The sequence below is a fragment of the Condylura cristata genome, unplaced genomic scaffold (genome assembly GCF_000260355.1).
Source record: "Condylura cristata isolate star-nosed mole 26May11 unplaced genomic scaffold, ConCri1.0 scaffold00001, whole genome shotgun sequence".
NCBI classification, from domain to species: domain Eukaryota; kingdom Metazoa; phylum Chordata; class Mammalia; order Eulipotyphla; family Talpidae; genus Condylura; species Condylura cristata.
Window position 1 is genome coordinate 46,189,036 of NW_004567102.1, and position 14,892 is coordinate 46,203,927.

The window sequence follows — 14,892 nt, forward strand, 5'->3', positions numbered from 1 at the left end:
CTGAAGGAAATAAGGTAAAATTTAACACTTGTTAAGCGTGCATGGTGAATATATTAGTGTCGTATTAATTTTGGGAATTCTTCATATTCTTGAAATCTTCCTATATAATATAAAGCCATAATTAAGTTATAAATATATGAAGTCTAAAGAGAATGATCAAACTGAATGTTTGATAAATCCCAGACTCTTAAGATTCTATCAAGTTTATGAGGGATTAATCATGTGCACACTGAACATCTGGGGTACTTTAATGTTTCCAACCATAAATTCTACTTGACCCAAACCACTGTGACCATCTCTAACCCACAGTCTATTATTCTTAGCACAAAAGAAATCAACTAGAAGCAAATTGATGGATATAGCTTAAAAATAGTTTTTGCAAACCTTAGTTGTTGCAAACCTTAATGTTTCCTCAAATATATGTATTTCAGTTCTTACAAATTCTCTTCTTTTATTGGTCTGTAGTTTGTATACTGTGTTTTCAATTCAATTCCTATTTTTCAAAAATATCCAGGCACAGCAACATCAGTTTCTTAAAATACCTCCCCTTTTGTGATCATAAGAGTTAAGTGATACTGCTCCATCAAAATTGCATTGTTCTGATTAAACCAAACTCTGAGGACCTACCACTGAGTTCATACTTCCAGAGTAAAAATCACATACATTTTTCCCCCAAGCTTAAATCAGTAATTTAGGATAACAACATTGTCACTTTTTTTCCTTTTATATCAGTGGCAATATCTCCACTTTGCAAACTTTAGGTTGACCAAGAGAGCACTCATTGGCCATGTATTATTACTTCTCCTGGATTTAAGTCAATATACTCCCCAGTCTCACAAAGCCAGCATCCAGGTTATAGTGTTTAAAAGTGCAGAAATGGTGTATATCTTATCATTCCCTAGCACCCTTCCTGGTTCTTGGTCTATGCCATGGAACTCAATATTTGTTTAAAGGTGGATATTCAGAGCTTTCTAGAAGTGATACATTATCCCTTACCACTCCAATCCTCATAATACAGTGATAACAATTTTTGTAAAGCAAAGCTTCCTCAGTCTTTCTAAAATGCTCAGAAAGAATATTGAGTCTCCTTGCTGCAATGGTACAACCAGGACAGGTTTCATTTTAGAAAACACATGCACATGTACTGAAATTATTTTTCAAATTGATTATCACTGTCATATCAAATTCTTCTTTATAAATCACTTATTGAATTCTATAATTAAATTTCTTAAACCAAGATGAAGGCATATTCATTTCTATTTATCCTTTAGAATAGAATTTTACTTTTTTATATTCTTCTACTTGATGAGCTTATTGGGTACTATATTCATTTTCAATTAAGGAATTTTCCTAAAGAGACAAATTTTCTTAATGGTAGCAAGAATTTCCTCTTTTGGAACAGAATGTTTTCCTTTATCAAATTTATATACCATGTTTTGTAGTTACACATAACTGAGTAACTGGTAGTCACTGATTTAGTTTTGAAACAACCCACCAAGTCTTTTAGTCTGCTAGAAAAACTTTAGCAACTGCCTCCCCAACCTCTCCATAATCCTTGAATAAATCATCTCCCCCCTTTTTGGGGAAATTTTGGTTTAACAGAATAAAAATAAAATAAAAGCTACTTGAATTCCTATGGTTTAATATTGAAGTTCTCCAACAACATGAGGTAGTTGCAGTATTATTGGGGTGCTGCTTCTAAATAGACATTTCCAGACACCATCCCTAGAAATTCTGATTCGGTAGTTTGACAATCTTTGGTTCCCTCATTAAACAGCTGTCAAATTTCTCTTCTTCAACAGACATATTTCTCAGGCACTAATTTATTAAAATACCCTAGTACCTACATATTTCCTACATATTTCTAGTTTTTTAAGTTATGTACTCCTAGTATTCCATGTCAGTTTTCAAACCTTTGATAGCGAGAGCAATTCCTAAGAATTCTCTTCAAAGAATAAATCACGTAAGTTGAGGAAGACTAGCTCAAAACTTTAAAACCAGGGAGACAGAGTAATTACATTTACAAAGCTCCCCAAGAGTTAGTCTATTCATGTAGGAGGAGCATAGAGACCAGATTAGAGGTTAGCGAAACAGGTGGAAAGTGGTGGGACTATGTAAAGTAGGTTAAGGAAGTCAAAGTTAAAAAAGTCCAGTTAAAGGGGCTCTCTCTGGTGGCTCAGAGGGTTTAAGCACCGCATTATGAAGCTCTCCCAAGCCACTGCAGCAGGAGTTCAATCCCTAGCCAGGGAGCTGATCCACATGACTGGCAGACCTCTCCCGACCCACCCACTGCTCCCCTCAGCAGTGTACTTCCTGGATCTGTCTGTTCTGCTCACCTCTCTGTCTCTGGTGAATCTTCTCACCCCCCCTGAGCCTCTAACCTGTACCCCAGTTCTGTATGAATAAATAAATCTTTTTTTTTTAAGATTTATTTGTGCATACAGAACTGGGGTACAGGCCAGAGGCTCAGGGGCGGTGAGAGGCTTCACCAGAGACAGAGTGGGGAGCAGTACAGGCAGATCTACGAAGTACACTGCTGAGGGGAGCAGCGGGCGGGTCAGGAGAGGTCTGCTGCACCATGTGGTCACCTACAGGGCAGGTGGGGAATTGAACTCATGCAGAAGTGGCTTTAGCTTCTCAGTGCTGTGCTTCAACCCGCTACACCACCAGGGAAGGACAAATAAATAAATCTTAAAAAAAAGAAAAAACTTCCAGTTATAAAATAAATCAGGGAATGTAATGTACAGCTTAGTGACTATAATTGACATTTTGCATATTTGAAATCTGTTAAGAGTACATCGTTATGTTTTCATCATAGTAAAAAAAAAATTGTGATATATGTTAACTAGAGTTATTGTGATGGTCATCTTACAACATACACAAAGATCAAACCATTGTATTTCTGAAACTAGTATAATGTGTCAATTATATCAGTAAAAATTAAAAAACAAGGGTAGAATGATTTAGTAAAAAAAATAGAGTAATAACAAAAATGAGTTCAAATGTCAATTTTTGTTTGATGGCAGAAAATCAGCTAACTTCTCTGGGTGTCAATTTTCTGACTGATTAAATCAAAAGGTATACAGAACAACTTGTTATTCCACTTTGACATTTAATAATCTGATTAAATCAGATTACTCACACATCAACTATATAGTATAAACTCTGGATCAAAGAGTTTTAGAAATAAATTAGGATAATCTCTAAGAAAAAAATATGCCAGGCAGTCAGTAGCAGAAAAATGACAATGAATAAACAGTAGACATGCTCAGACATACTTGCTCACTTACATGTAAAATGGAAGACTTAATGAGACTGATGTGTTACATGAATAAACAATGACATAAGGTCTATTACGTGAGATATTATAGTAAGCGAAACATGTAAGATTCATAGTATAAAGTATAACTTTACAGTATAATGCAAGACACTGTACATATAATGCAAAACAATACCTGTATTTTGATGGTTACTAGACATATTACTTTATACTCTCTTCCTTGGTAATTACACATTTTCTTTCCATAAATGTTTGGCTAGCTAAAATTTCAATTTCAGGTAGGTATCTTCACAAAGTTGAAAACTGTGCCACATTATATTAAGACACAGTCAAACTAAAAAGGCTTATGAAAACTATTTTCCTATGCTAAAAGGGGTAATAAATATACTTCCCTAAGTATTGTACATGTTCTTAATGAATGTACTTTGTGTAATGGGTCCTTACGAAGTGAGTTATTATCACATTGAAGAGTAATATAAATATTGGGAAAAGTATTTTTTTCAGATTGAAATTTATTTCTAACAGGAACTAAATTACATCTAAGCCAACTCTGAAAAAATAAAAATTCTTAACTGACAAACACTGGCAGGATATTATCTTTTTAATGAAAGACAAAATTCAGCTATTCAAGTAAAATGTTCTCCTCTTTCCATGTCTGTTACATATAAATATTGACAATAACTTATTCTTGCAAAAAGTCTTGTTTTTTTCAACTGGTATTAAGTGGAAACACAGTCAAATTCTCTATTAAAAGTATACTGAACTACACAAAGTTCCATAAACACATAGCTATTTTACTTGCTTAGCCTAGTACAGTGACTGGTATACTTAAACACAAGAATGAATGACAAAAGAAAGCTTCATCAGGGATCAAGAAGACTAAACCATGAAATATTAATTCACTCAAATAAGATTATTTAGCTTCCACTTCACAGGTGTCTCTAAGGAGCATTTTTCTCATGCAACACTATTATTATAATTATTACTACTAATAAAATACACACGAATAGGAGCAGAGTAGAATGAAAGCTGATTTTCAACTTTTGAGGACAATGAAAACCAGAAACTTTATTTCAATTCGTGCAACATGAAATCAGATGGTGATGTTGGCTTGTCAATCAACTCATTTATGAAAAAAAGAAAAGATGATTACTAGTTTACTAGTTTGACCTGAATACATGATACAATTCACATCAAACTTTCTGCTACCACAAAAAGTATACTTCTTTTATATCAAATAACAGTAAAATGTATAAATACATTGCATTCAATGAACAAGGTTAATGTGTATTAAGAAAACCAAAACAACTGTCCTCATCCCCACACCACCTCTACAGTGTAACACACATTTACTTATTTCAAAACGACATCAAGATGCCACGATTGCTAAATTCACCCACAATTCAACATCCTACTCAAGCTAGTTACTTTTCAGTGAAGGAATTAAAAAAAATACAAGCAGAGAAGCAGATTTCTCTCCCAAAATCTCCGTGAGAAAGAAAAAGTTATGGCTTTGTAAGAGAAAATAACGATAATAAATACAAATTAACCACACAGAGGGAAGAAAAACCACCCCACCTGGTTATCACGTTGTGGTCTAATACCTGGGTCAGATTAATTTTTAATCCTTAAACCCACCTGATTCTTGAGTGGGACAGACTGTCAGAGACTCCGATACGTTTATAGGCCAAGAGAAGGATGACAGCTCCAAGCCTGACCCCATAACCAAAGACCGGCCTCAGAGCTACCCTGGCGGAGTCTCCTGCCCGCAGTCGCCGCCTCCCTCCCCAAGCAGCAGTGCCCGGACTCCACCTCCTACCTCCAACTACTCACCTCTCAGCGCTGGCTCATGCGCTACCCATCTCCCGTTCTGCTCCCTCCTCCGCGCCTCCCACCCTTTCGGTTTTATTTTCACTTTCCTAGCAGCGGAGGAGCGGAAGGCACGGCAAAGGTTGCCAGCAGCCCGCTGCGCCGCCACGCTCTCGTCCGCACCCTAAGCTGGGCTGGCGGGGTTGGCCTCCAGTCTTAGGGTACGGCGCGCAGAAACTGCCCGACCGCGGAACACCAGCGCGGACCCGGCGAGATGGGACAGGGCGGAGCAGTCGCGGGCCGACACGTCATCCGCCCGCCGCGGCGCCAACGTCGGCACGTCGATCGTCCTGGCCCACCCCGGCGAGTGCGCGCGCCGCAGCTCCGCCTGTCACTCGCGCAGCTGGAAAGACGACGGGGCCTGCGGCGAGGGCGCGGCCCCGGAGGCACGGGCACGGGCTCGGGCACGGTCGCGCGCATTTCAGGGCGCCTGTAAACTCTGAGCCTTCACCTGACAGGTTTGTGGTTGGAACTCTCCACCCGGGCTTTTCCCCAGGGTCTTAAGTCGTCTCTGTCTCTTCACTGCTCTTCGTGAGGTGAAGACAAGAGTAAAGTAATTCGTATAAAGATAAAGGAGAGAACGGCTCTGAGTATGAAGAACCAGGAAATTGTCATCGTCCAGCCAGGGCTCGCGACTTCTGGACTTTTCATACAGGGTTCTCTGGTCTCTACTGCCATTTGCCTTAAACTTTTTGGATCCCCAGTGTATTCTTCTAAAGTTATCTCTGTTTTTCGGGACTTTGCTTGAAAGATTCCCACTTTGGGCTCACAGGAAAGAATAGGAACACGTTAAGAAAAATTAGCTATCCTCAAGAATTATATGCTTTATGTGTGTAGAGTTATGGACTAAAAGCCGGATATGCAAAGATGGTATGAGTCAGTAACTCGTGCGGCCCCCTATTTCTCTTCACTGTTTGTTATAATACAAGAATGTGTCTTAACACTTAGTAGAACTGTATTTTATAGGGAGGCAGCCAGTTGTGATCTAGTTGTACACTCCTCAATAGTCAGATCACATCTAGGTTGAGTACTTTAAGAAGACCTTAGACAAGTTGGAATTATTTCAAAAAACAAAAAGAATGATGACGGGAACTCAAAAGCATGACCAGAAAAGAAGTACTGATCAAATTTGGGCACATTCTAAGAGAGAAAGCTATTGGTACTCCAAATATGTAGCCTTACCATGTGAGGTTTATATTTTTCTTGGGATCAGAAGACATGTGGGCTTGAGGGAAATCGGTTTCAATTCCTGAAAAGAAGATTCTTTTCTATCACTAGCCAGAGGACGTATTTGCCTTTTGATACTTCCGAAGGTATCTTTGGATGCCTTCTGGGTTTAACTTTAAGTAAAATCTGAAGGTCTCCTTAAGAGAAAATAGGTATGTGGAGGGGGGACATGCATTAAGAAAGGCCTTCACTAATGGCTTTGTTAAAGTTATTGCCAACCAGATTTAATGAGTCCATGGTCCCAGCCTTTAAAGAATTTACAAATTTGCTTATGAGACTGGAAAAATACATCAAAAGGTAACTAAGGCAAGGACACCACCATGTAGTAAGAGCTGTATTAACAGTGCTAGGAATATAGATGCTAGATTAGTCTTATTACAATTTCAGATATTTAAGGAAGAAGAAGAAAATTTAAAATAGACTATGCTTACAACTTCCCTGTTAAGTAGGGTAACTATTAGCCAAATGTGGCAATTTCTCTTGAATGTGATTAATTCAAATTGACACATGCAGTAAGTGTGAAATATGCAAAAGACTTCAAAGATTTAGTACCCCATATATAAAAATCTAAATTCTTACTGATTACATTTGAAATTGTATTGGATCAATGTATTAAAATTTATTTCACCTGTTTATTTTTATTTTTTTTAACATGGTCATTAGAAAATTTTTAAACAAATATGATGCTTACATAATATTTCCATTAGATGTTTTTGGACTAGAAAGAAATATATGTACTCTAAGAGCTTTCTATCTGCTGTGTTCTTTGTAGTCCCAGGGTTTTCCCAAAATGTTAATGGAAAGATAGTCTGGTGACAGGATTCCTAAAGAAGAGAAAGAAGATTATCCAGATGTATGTCATGAAAAAAGCCAAAGAAACGAGACTGCAGAACATCCTATTATAGTGAGTAACCTGCATATTTACAGGGAAGGTAGAGAAAAAAGAGTTAAAATTATTTGGAAATGAATCTGTAAGGAGACTCAATTTTGAAATTAAGGAATTTAGTACTGTAGTTGTTAGGACTTAGAAGTTATAACATGGGATTTCAAAAGCACATTGCCCATAGTTACTAGTGTGGGTTGAAATTAATGTATGCTTGGGAATCAAATAGAAAAACATGGTACTTAAAAATGAATTATACCCAAATTGTCCAATAAGTGATTGACTTCTTTAAAGTGGAATACTTTATAGTTATTAAAAAGTGTGACATGAATCTCTATATTGATTCATATGGGGATATAGCTAAAGCTTTACATTTGAGTAAAATAGTTCAGAAAACAGTACCCAAGTGAATACAAATATGAAAAATTATTTTTGTGTGTATGACTATATCATTTGATTAAGAGTGCCTTATTGGTCTCAAAAACAGAAAATATCAAGGTGTAAATGTTTCTAAAATATTTTTAGTGCAATAATGTCATCCATATTTTTGGTGCTGTTCAGCTCTATGTTCCATTATCTTTAGTATGTCAGTCTTTGATTCTCAGCCTTTTTACCACATTATCTTCCAGCCCGTCATTTTCTTATGTATGTATGTCCATTCAATCTGCTCAGCTCACCAGTGACACACACAGCTTCAGTCTTTCTGGTGTTATCAAGTCTCTAACTGTTGTCACCTAAATCAGCTTACAACATTGGGTCTTAAAATATCACTGGTCCTGACCTCAGTGCAGTTAGTTTCCTGGAATTGATACTTAACATTCAGGGAATGCTGATTAATAAATAACCCAATTATAAAATAAGCTCCCTAACCTTTTAGATAAATGGTTTTGGGAAGGAAAAATTTTAATCACAATTATGGCAGACACTATTGGTTTTATACCCAAACACCACTTCTATCTTCATCTTTAATTAATAAAATGAATTTGGTAAGTCACCAAACAACTGAAGAAGAAATGTGAGTTCTTCCCATATCCGGGAAGTGATCCCATTTCCCTTTGAATAAGAATGTTATAGATGTGGTCAGGCAATCAAGCGGCTGTCAACTAGGGAGGATAATACAATATATTTTACCAGATGTCAAATTAAATGCCTATGAAATACAAACATATTCTTGGGTTCATGATAGTGGAGTTGGCATATAATTTTCTTTTCTTTCCTAGACACTACTGAAGTAAAAATATAGAAATAGAAAACCAAAGAACTGACAAAAGAATCAAGATATGTGTATTTGAACATATGTACTTATGTGACGGAGTGGAGGATGGAATAATGTAAATGAAATTTCATCCATTTCCTGAAAAACGTAGAGCAATGGCTTGACTATTAATAATTCCTAAAAATATTGCCTAAAACATTTAGTGAAAAAAACTAGGCAAAAGTTAGTTTTAGTGCGTGACAGAAGGCAGAAGTAAGAACAAAGACTGAAAATGAGGATAACAGTCTAAGTATGATATAATGGTATAATAGAATCAATCAGCATATGTATTTTCTTCTCTCCCTCAAACAAACTTTAGGCACAGACATCTGCCACCTGACAAAAACAGAAATCAAGAAAGACACCCTTAAAGTCTTCTCTGAATTAATTGTATAAATAGTAGAGAGGAAGTGAAAGCTTTTATGTTGACAACACAGAATGAAATCACTCTGGTATTTAGGGACAGCGTCCAGAGAATCAGCAACCTGCTGATTCATCCTAAAGTAAAGCTTGATTATTGGCATTCCTGACACTGCCCAACCTAACTCAAAACAATGCATATCCACTCCACCTGGAATTGTGAGGAAGAACAAGAACCCTCAAAGGATGAGAAAGAGTGAGGACAAAGAGGAAGGAGTTAAGCAAAGATGTATAAAATTATATATTTTAATTAATTTATTTTTTTACATCATTTTTCATTTTGTGTATTTTTTCATCTCAGTTTAATCCACCTGGACTTCCTACCACCAATTCACCCATGTTCCATCACCATAGTCCTGTGCACTCTTACCACCCCACTTTTGATCCTATTCCCCTCTGTACCCCTATAAAAGGTCTTTAACTTACAGTGTTTATTGCTTTTTGTTTTTACTTTATTACAATTCCTTTTTTTTTTTCTTCCTTATCCCTTATGCTCCTGCTATGAGTGAAACCATCTGGTTTTCCTCTTTTTCTTTCTGGCTTATTTCACTAAGCATGATCCCTTCCGCTCCATCCATGTTGCTGCCAAAGGCATGCATTTATCATTTTTTGTTGCTGAGTACTATTCCATTGTGTATATGTACCACCAGTCATCTATTTTTTGGATATTTGGGTTGATTCCATATCTTCCCTATTGTGCATAGAGTAGCAATACATATGGAGGTGCAGGTGTCCTTTTGAATCAATGTTTTTGTGTTCTTTGGGTAGATAACCTAGGAGTGGGATTGCTGGGTCATATGGAAGCTCCATTTTTAGCAGTGTGAGAAACCTCCAATCAGCTTTCCATAGTGGCTGTGCTAGTATGCATTCCCACCAGCAGTATAGGAGAGTTCCTTTTTCTCCACATCCTCACCAACATTTATTGTTGCTAGTTGTTTTAATATGTGCCATTCTCACTGGTATGAGATGATACCTCACTGTGGTTTTAATTGTATCTTCCTTATTACAAGTGATGCTGAACATTTTTTCCTATGCATGTTGACCATTTGTAATTTCCCTTTGGAGAAGTGTCTTTTTAGCTCTTCTGCCTGTTTTTTGATGGGCTTGTTCACATTATTATTATTATTTTAAAAAAAGATTTATGTATGCATACAGGCCAGAGGAGCAGGGATGGTGAGAGGCTTCACCAGAGACAGAGCGGGGATCAGATCAACATAGCACACTGCTGAGGGGAGCAGCGGGGGGCGGGGGGGTGGTGGTCAGGAGAGGTCTGCCCACCATGTGACTATGTGGTCACTTCAGGGGTGGGGGTGGGGATCAAACTCATGCTGAAGTGGCTTTTAGCTTCTTAGTGCTGTGTTTTAACCCACTGCGCCACTAGGGAGGGCCTGTTCACATTGTTTTTGTTGAGTTTCATCAGCTCTTTGTATATCTTTGTAATCAGTACTTTGTCATTAGTATTATGTGCAAAATTTTTCTTCCAATCAGTGGGGTGTCTCTTTGTTTTTTGTAGTGTCTCTTTTGCTGTATAGAAGCTCTTTAGCTTGGTGTAGTCCCAGCTGTTTATCCTTTCCTTCACTATACTTGCTTTGGATCTTTAAAGATGTTACCTGGGTGTATGTCATGTAGTGTTCTGCCAACCTTTTCTTCTAGATATTTTATGGTTTGGGTTTTACATATAAAATTATTTTTTAATGTCATTAATAAACTTAACTCTTGCTTCAAGTCAAGGAGAATGGATACTGAATAGATGGTTTTTGAAATTTCAGTAATTGGCATCAGTTTAAGCAACCTGACAGAGCTGGAAGTAGTTGGCAAATGTTAAGAGAATAAAAACAATCTATTTAATGCATGAAAAAACTACAGCAATACATGGAGGAAATATCAGGATCCAATGACTTTTGTCATGGATGCCTTTAAGATGGAAAAATAGGGCCCTCCCTGATGGTGCAGTGGGTTAATGCACAGCACTGCAAGTCAGCCATAGCCGCTTTAGTGTCAGTTTGGTCCCCAGCCCCTGAGGTGATCCACATGGTGCAGCAGATTTCTCCTGTCTCACCTGCTGCTCCCTTCAGCAGTGTACTTCATTTTTCTGCCTGTTCTGCTCCCCAGTCTGTATGTATAATTAATAAATAAATCTTAAAAAAATATGGAAAAACAAAACAAATCTGAAATTTTGATAGAGGGAAAGAACCTGTAAGAAACAAAATTAATTAAGTGTGGTTATAATGAGGTAGAAGCAGAGAAGAATACAGTAGTCAAGGCTATGGGTGAAATTATTCTTAACTTTATAGAATGTCATTTTTAATGGAAGACAGAACAAATTTGAGGATGCTTGAAAATTCAGGAAAAGTTTGATAAATAGATAGCTATAAAGATTTCAAAGTTAAACAACAAAAATAATTCCTAGATTCTGAAAATAAGTTAATTATCAAAGGGGAGTGGCAGGGAATGGAGGGAAAGGGGCGTTGAGGGATGATATGTAAGTGCCAAAGCAGTATTGTTGGTATGTGACTGAAGCATGTACACATGATTAGGTGTTAAGTCAATAAAATTTGATGAAAAAAATGTCAAAGTTGATTATACAATATGAAAACTATGCTTCTTTTGGCAGCCTTGAAATTATGAAATATTTAGTGGATGATATCTTTATTTTTTACAAGATTATATATATATATATAATTAAATTATTATAAAATACTACAAAATTCAAGCAAACATCTTTCAAGGTTACATTAGTAGTTAGATTTTAAATATCATACCACTGAAAGTCTGTATAAATTTATGAAATGTAAATTGTTAGTCTCCTAGTCTCAGTAGTTAGTTTAATGTGATAGCCAATCAATTGCCCAAATACCAGATCACACCCCATGGTAAGTGTGAGTATGCCTCTGGCTACATGTTTTCATGTATGAATGAGACTTAGGGGAAATAAGATTTGGGCAGTAAGTTTCATACTGAGTCATAGTTAACTAGCCTTTGATAGCAGAAGCTAGATTTGCCTTTCCTATAAAAGTCAATCATCCATCTGAAGTTTGGGATTATATGTTTATTCCTTAGAGGATTGTGTAGGAAGGGAAGAATCATTCTGTACTAAGTGGTCCCATTGTGCCCAATGGATAAGTAAGGAAATTAAACTATATATAGTGAGAACAAAATAGCAATACTTTAACAATAAAATTTTCCTCTCACACATCAGGTTAGATGGATAATCTTGGAATGGAATAGTTGCTTTCTTGATTTAGTCATTCAAGCACCCAGGCATCTTCTTGTTTCTCTCCCACTACCAGGGTGTTGTCCACTTTGATAACACAAGATAACTCACATCATGTTAATGTACCTTTCAAGTAGCTTTTAAATGAAGAGGAGTACATTTCTTTGGGAACATTAGGTGAAAGCACACCTCTCACATGCATTCAAAATGCAAGGGGAACTGGGAAATGTAGTTTTTATTTTGGGTGACTAAGATCAATGAAATCGGGCATTTTATTACCATAAGAGATGAAAAGAAATTTGGAGACAAATGTTTAATCCAGAATGTTCTTCCTTCTCAATTAAAACAAATATGCTGTATTAAACAGATAAGAGTAGCCTTCTTATCTGAGCTGAGCCACAGGGAATTGAATAGAATGTCAAGAATAATTTTTATCTCTTTCAGGCACATAAAAAGTGAGCTGGTTAAAAAAAATGGTGATATTAATTATTTTAAGGATTAATTTTTCATCTTAAACATGTTTAATATGGTCAAAGTGAAGTTTTAATTCATCCTACCTAAAAGTAATTAAGTATATATCACATAACCCACACTTTGTTAAACATTGTGAAAAATTTCAAAGAAAATTATTACATTATCTCTATTTTCAAGAAATGTAGGAAAGAACTTACCATTAAGTGGAAGACAAATTTAGTACTGGCAAAACTATTTGAGAACAATTAAGTACTGATTCTTTAAAACTCCAAAAGGAGTCCAGAATAAAGATAGGTTAGCTGCAGGAATTTAAACACCCTTGTGCAAATAGCAAAAGTTGAAGATGCACGTAAGAATAATAAAAAATTGTTTATAAAGCTTCTCAGATGCAAACTTATGAAAGATTTATATTTAGGATTAATTATAGAGAGTAAAGACATGTTGAATTTTAAAAGCCCAAGATGCTACTGATGTGTAGGATAACAATGTCTGACTCTCGTCTACAAACAGGTTTTACTGCTTCTTTCTGCTATATTTGTACCCACAAGACAGCAAAATGCCTGGTTGATACTTAAAAGAGTATTTTCTATCTTCTATTTTAAAAATCCTTTCTTATGGGAAAACCCCATAAAAGTAAGGAGAAGGTATTTATTATGTAGTAATGCACACTAAGTGTCAACTTCAAAGACAGCTTATGCTTCCTTAAGGGTAAGCGGGGTCAAAACAACTCCATCCTGCTTGGATGACAGTAAGTTAACTTGCTGTGACTTTTATTTGAACAAGACCGGAAAATGCCCTATACAATTTTAGGCCTACTACAGAGTTAAAGTCACAGTCTTTACAAATATAATCCTGACTATGGCACCATTATAACTTTGCAAATGTAGGGTAGTAGGTTCCCCAAATAATTCATTTTCAATAGCTTGCTAGAAAGGATACTATAAATTACTGGAAGTTGTTGTACTCATGGTTGTAGTTTATTAAAGGATAAACATCCAGATTAAGGTTAGCCCAAAGAAGATCCAGAGCAGATCTGGATCCAGACCCAGAAAGGTTTCAAATGCAAGAATTCTCTTCTAGTCATGGAGATAGGACATGTTACTGTCTAGCACTGATGTGTGTTTGTATCCATTAAGTACTGCCAAGCAGGAAGGTTCATCTGAACTTGGTCTACAGAGTTTTGGGTTGGGGGAGGGCTTCCACTCCGCATGATGAATTGATTCATTGATTGATTACCTACTTGGTTAGTTTCAGCTTCTGCATCCACTGATACTGTTTGACCCATACTGCCACCTAAAATTACATTGTGGATATTTGGGAGGATCAGCCCCTAATCTAAACTATATGGGTATTGACAGTTCCCATTCTAAATCATATTGTTAGACTATCCAGCATAACCCGAAGCCCTCAGGCAAACTGCAAGGTTCTGAGAACAAAGGCCAGGTCTTTTCTTTGGGCAAACTCAACTTCTTTACTGCATACTCCTAACTCTTCACTCCTCTTACTGAAGAATTTCTTGTTTCCAAAATCTGAAATTAAATGGTCTTTTCAACAAAAAAATTCATCAAAAATTAATTTTCTAAGTATGTATTTTTTAAAATTCTGAATGATTATGAAGCATCTGAAGATATTTGACAAGAGAATTAAGAGTGGAGTAGGAGCACTGACATTTTCTTTTCCTCCTAGTTGGGATGTTTGTGTGTATTTTGAGTATTTTGCCAAGATTGCTCAATTCTAATGTATTCTTATTAATGTTGGACAAGAGCTACAAAATAAAATTGAAACTTTCCAAAATAATATAATACCATAACTAACAACAGATGAAAAACAAGGATTAGTGGCCACATGTCAATGACTTTGGGACTTGGAGGTTGGGTTCGGAACTTCTAGGACTCTCCTAGAAAGAAGGTAAACTTCCAAAAATTATCCAAAATTGTCCTTATATTTTGAACATTCTTTAATTATATAAATGTAATTACAAGTCCTCACTGAGGACCTAATTCCACTATAGTTTAAAATCAAATTAACATATTTAAAAGTTTAGATGCTACTTATTAATGTCAAATTTCAGTTTTAGATTTCTTTATTACTTTTATAGGTTTAGCTTCTTCTTATTTTAATGAGTTGTGGCTTTTTTGTTATTGTTTTCCTGATAAGAAACAATAATGATACAGAACTTCAGCTAATAAAACAGTCTAGACACTGAAATGCCACTTTAGAAGCTTAAGCAAGAACTGAAGCAGTTAAAGTGAATTAAATCACAGGGTAGG

The 14,892-nt window shown here is 36.2% G+C and overlaps 1 protein-coding gene across 1 annotated transcript in view; it reads right to left on the minus strand.

Moving 5' to 3' along the window:
- The window catches only part of ASCC3 (activating signal cointegrator 1 complex subunit 3), a 232,059-nt gene extending 226,713 nt beyond the window's left edge, over nt 1-5,346 (minus strand). The window contains exon 1 of the mRNA XM_004673727.2: nt 5,114-5,346. The gene's annotated coding sequence lies outside the window, so the exon portion shown is untranslated. The remainder of the gene's footprint in view (nt 1-5,113) is intronic.
- Between the last annotated feature and the right edge of the window lie 9,546 nt (nt 5,347-14,892).